The following is a 5,607-nucleotide window of genomic DNA, read 5'->3' as shown; positions in this document are numbered from 1 at the left end:
CTGTCCAAGGCAGGAGCTATTTAAACAGTTTAAGGACATTCCTTAGCTCAGTCTGCACCAATGGGAGGGCTGCAGCAGAGAGGGAGGGACTTGTTTTCTTACCTCACAGCCAGTCACAGTAATATCCGAGACTAACACACACACACACAGAGAGACACAACGAGAGAGGGAGAGAGAGAGGAGGGATGAATGCATTCCTGAGCTGAATTTCCATCACCGGAAAAATATTTCATACACGCACCTCAGCCAAGACGTGGTAGTTTCCGGTCAAATATAAGTCTGATAACTCGTCCAATAGTGTCAAATTCATAAAAAACTGTCCTTTTCTAAAGATATATCTTTTTTTTCTTTACCTCTTTTTAAAGATGATCCCAAAAAATGAGTAGGCCAATTAGATGAGTCGACGGGTAACACAAAACCAGTTATGAGCAGATTTAAAAGTCATATAAAACTTTAAATTGGATTTCATAACCTTAACTCAGATGTTAAATCCAGTTTATATTAATGACATACAGCAGACTGGTTCATGGTGCACTCCTTATGTTGCTGTTACTCGTCTGACCGCCAGGGGACTCATTGAGTAATGGATGTAAGTTCATTTGCCTGACTGAGAGTGAGACGATGATACTTGTCGCTGTGTTGTTGTCTTTTGAAAGAAACCTTTGAAGAATAAAAAAACCCCACAACAATTGGTAGTAAACAAAGTAACCTAGTACTTAATAAGTAATAAAGGGTTTGGGTTATGGTTATAGGATATATGAATGTATACAATGACTTATGTCTGTAAAAGTATTGTCAAAGTCAGTTTTGAACCAGTGTGAAGGTATTATTTAATCAAAAAGTATGACTGATGTTGAAATGAGGTGGAAAATGACTGAATTTCCTATCTTATGTATTAAACACTCACATAAACACTGTTTCTGTTGGAATAAGAAAAGCTGATAAATGTAATATATGTTCATAATGATTTCAAACCTCTGCGTATTAACATGATTTATTCTAAACTATTACCTAAAAAACACACGTAAAATCAAGATCCAAAATTTATTCTCTGGGGAATTTTCAAAAATGTTAAAAACATCAAGATCCATAATTTATTCTCTGAGGAATTTTCAAAAATGTTAAAAACAAAATGTTTGAAAAGTTCCTGAATTCCCCAATAATATATTATAATGTAATTATTAGATTGATGCTGCTGCGTTATACCGTTGTAACTGTGTGATAGCTTTAGCTACTTTTCATACAGTTATGGGATGTCTAGTCTAGAGGTTTTAAACTCAGGGGTCGGGCCCCAAAATGCCTCAGAGGGGCCACAAGATTAATCCAGTATAGGAGAGAAGAAAGTTAAGTAGAGTAGAAGCATGGAACAGCACTTAAATTAATTAACTCAGTTATTTTTGACTTCTGTCCATACGGTTTGATGGTGAATTGAAGAAGAAGACGACATGAGACATTTCCCTGAATTCCATCCAAATGGTGACATCACCACTAAGATGAAGGTTAAAGTGGACAGCTGACTATTTAACCTTTGACCTCTTCTCTCTCTCTCTCTCTCTCTCCTCTCCCACACGGACCAAAGACTGAATCGTCTTTCCCGACAAGAGAAGCATGTTGGTCTTTTTCATCGAAAAACAAAGTGGAGCAACTCCGCGACTTTTCTCATGCCAGCATGCAGAGCTGTGGATTCAGAGGAATGTTTAAGAAAGGGAGTGAGTGTGTGACAGTGATGAAAGTCTTCTGGAAAAACAGGGGGATCACTGAGGCGCCTACATGCTGTGATGACTATAAAAAAGAGAGGTACCTAAAAATAGGTCAAATATATGGACAAATGATCACAACGAGACACAACATCTGGATTGTTCCTCAGCCGCCGTGAACTTACCACAGGAAACTCTGGATTTTTATGGCCTCTGAAGTCTTTGTGACATATAGAATTTACAACATATATTACTCACCCTGGTGACACATAAGCATTAAGGATAAATACGGGGGTGATGATGCTTCACTGGACAAATGCTCGAACGTACACGCGTGAGGAAAATGCCTTTAAATCAGTGAAATGGGCTCATGTCGGAATAAGAGGGTCTGGTTTCATTGAAGTGCAGATATGAGAGTCAGGTGGGACTGGGCACCTCCCCCTTGGTGTGTCTATGAGCTCCCTGTGTGGGTGGTGTGGCTGACGAGACTGTGGTGGGGGTGAAGCGACTTGACAATCTCTGATGAAAATCCACCAAACTGAGCCAAAAGCGCAGCGGAAACAGACCAATAGATAGCGACTGTTTACTCTGAGTGTGTTCTCAAGAACTGGGTGAGATCACACTCACACACACACACACACTTCAGAGGGTGTGGGAGTTATTTAGAAAATAACCCTAACCCTATCACAATGTTAAAGAAAGTAATACATCATTTCTAAATCCACCCACAGATGCGGTTCCACACAAACCTTCCATGGGTCTTCTCTGCCCCATATACCACATCCTTCTAACAAGGTTGGTTATATTCTGGTTATTTGTTTTTGTGCAATCCTGCTTACAAATAAACAAAGCAACAAACCAACAGACAGGGGTGAAAACATAATAGGTAACAATTTCCAGTTATTGCTGAGAAAACCACTTGAATGAGTGCCCATGCTTTGATCATCATATGGTTAGCATGAGTAACGTGTCTTTCACAGATTGCCAGAAGCAAGAGTTTAAAATACAATTATATGTCAGCAGCTGTTAAGCTTAAATATAACTTGTGAACTTTAGAGGTGCAGGTAGGTGGATTTTTCTTCCAGCAGCTCATTAATTAACACAGAAAATCTGATGTTTGTTCTCAGCTGAGGGGCTGCTGGCACGAACCTCATGTTCAAAGATGTGAGATTCCTCCAAGCACTACATGCTCTTATCAAGTATTTACACTAGCAACCCCCAAAATCATCATGGAAAATAAGTAGGTGCATTGCATTCAGAGATAACGCCTGGGGCTGCTTCTTTACTCTGCACGATTAAGACCTAAAAGTAAAGGCTCATGAGGCAGGACTAATATTATGAATAAAAAAGTTTGTACTCAGTAATTACTGTTGATAGGGCTTAAACTGGCATAAATTCAACATGAATGACTCATGAAAGTCAAGAAACTAAGCAGCGAGGTCTCTATAGCAACAAATACAACTTCAGAAACAATAGTGAGAGCTGCACTGCATATACGTTGGACAACCGATGAGTCATAACATGCATCTGAGGAGCCAGGTGAAAAAACCTTGTCAGCATAATAAGTTATTAGTGCTATGTGTTTAACATCGATACTTTACACCACCATGAGTTTAAGCTGAACCATGGACACAAGAGCCAATCATTAGGTTTTATAATAAGAACAAATATTCAGCATTCATTCTGTAGCTGTACGAGAGGATTTACTTTGTTCGATGTCAAGATGTTGTGTGTGCGTGTGTATGTGTGTGGTATTACTGACTTTGTGGGGACCTAAATCTGTTCAGGAAGTCACATTAAGGGGACAAAATTTCCCATACCGCAAATCATTGCATTTAATAGTAGAGACTCATTTAAGGTTTGGTTAAGTTTAATTTAAGGTTAAGGTTGTTAGGGTTAGGCAAGTTGTAACTAAGGTTAAGGCTAAAGACGGTCTCTTCAAAAGTTGACTGAAGTTATGGAGACAATATTCAGATATATTACTTCTTGCTCATAGTTCTTATATCATACAAAAGCTGTTAATACTGTACTATTTCCTTTATTTACTGCTCATAGTTCTTATATCATACAATACCTGTCAATACTCTATTATTCCATATATATTTGCCACTGTACATTTCTTATTTACATTTCATATACGCACAATACTCTGCACTTTTACTCCTTTTTTTGCACTTCTGGTTAGAAGCTAAACTGCATTTCGTTGTATAAGTACTTGTACTGTGCAATGACAATAAAGTTGAATCTAATCTAAAAAAAATGCCATGGTGTGTGTGTGTGAATACTCGTTTTGGCCACCTTATAAGGACCTTTACCAGCACCAACCTTGTCAGGACCATGAATAATTTCAGAGGTCCTGGTTAAGGTTGGTGGTCCTCAATGCATTGTCGTCAATGTAAAGTCTTAATAAGCATAGCTGCACAAACCTATGTGTGTGTGTGTGTGTGTGTGTGTGTGTAAATTGATGAGGGCTATAATGCCTGGATGATAAAGTTGAGCTGAAATGTCAGAAGCATTGTTTTTTTCCACTATCTTCAGTACTGTCAATCAATATGTTTACGAGTGTATGAGAACGGCACACTGATCCAGTTTATAGGACTGATGTTGGGCAACGTATGACACAGAGAATCTGTGTTATAGGACCGACAGGTTGAGACCATCTCCTGAAATCTCGTTAGTCGTTAGTCATCCAACCTGGTTTCTACTTGTCCAGCTTCAGCTGCAGTTTGTAACTGCACGATAATCTGTTTATTCCAAGGAAGAGGAGGTGTGTGTGCGTGCAGTAACAACGCGTCATCCTGCACTTTATCAGTCAAAAACACGCCCGGGAGGAAAGCTTGTTTAAGTCATGCATTAGGAGGAAGAAACAAAAAACATTACAACAGCTGCAGAGAGAAAGTGGAAAAAGTTAGTCGCAGGCTTGCATTGCTTCTAGTCACACACAGAACAACATGAGTCACTGATAAAAGAGTTGGAAGAGAGGGTCACTATCAAGAAGGTAAGTCATTGGTCAAAGATCTGTATTTTTTCATTTTGGGAACTATTGTAAATGCATTTTACAACACAATAACTGACAATAATCCAAAAACAAATTCAGTGACACAGGTAAAAAAAGAAACGACCAGATATTATAACCCAGTAATATGTTTGGTGGCTTTAGAGACTTATCAGGTAAACACTTAATCCATGTCGAAGCATCTATTTAAATAGTAATGAACAATTCAAATCTAACGGAGTGGCTTAGTGCTCATCCACAGAATTCAGGATTCATAAGATCTCATTTATGAAAGGAGCCGAAGGCAGCTTGTTGCCAGACTAAACAAAATTGTTATGAAATTCTCTCAGCTGTTTTCTCTTCAGCTCTACATCCCAGAGCACTGAAATGACTTGGAGCGCATGGCCGCCGTAAATCACTTGATCGTTTTCCACGCTTTGCCTCGCAGGGATAAAAGAGGAAAATATGGATATTACCGGTGGCTTAGGAGTTCGTGTCGTTTGGCCAAAAAACGATTCTCTTTGAAACAGCCCTAAAAAGAACGTGTCCTGTCTGTGGTGAAATACAAATGTGAAAAGCATTCTGCATGTAAGCGTTTTTCCAAACATTTGCACTTATCGTTATGCACCATAAATCGGTCATGTTTGAATCGTACAGTAGACGTTTTGCCGCGTGCGCCACGATTAATTGGATATTATTCGCCGGGGAGTCTGTTGCGATAACACTGCCACTGCAAATGAGCAGAGAGGCATGAAATCTTGTGGTGGGATTCAGCTCAAGCTCATCTTTGGAGGCACGCATGGAAGAAAATGATGAATTGGTTGCAGTGACTCCGCTCGATTCCGGCAAGTGATGTCAGGGTCTGATTATGTTGGAGCTACGCGCCGAAAGCTTGTCTTCTCTCAATGTTTACAG

The sequence above is a fragment of the Platichthys flesus genome, chromosome 10 (assembly GCF_949316205.1).
Source record: "Platichthys flesus chromosome 10, fPlaFle2.1, whole genome shotgun sequence".
Lineage (NCBI taxonomy): Eukaryota > Metazoa > Chordata > Actinopteri > Pleuronectiformes > Pleuronectidae > Platichthys > Platichthys flesus.
Note: the sequence above shows the minus strand (reverse complement) of the source record.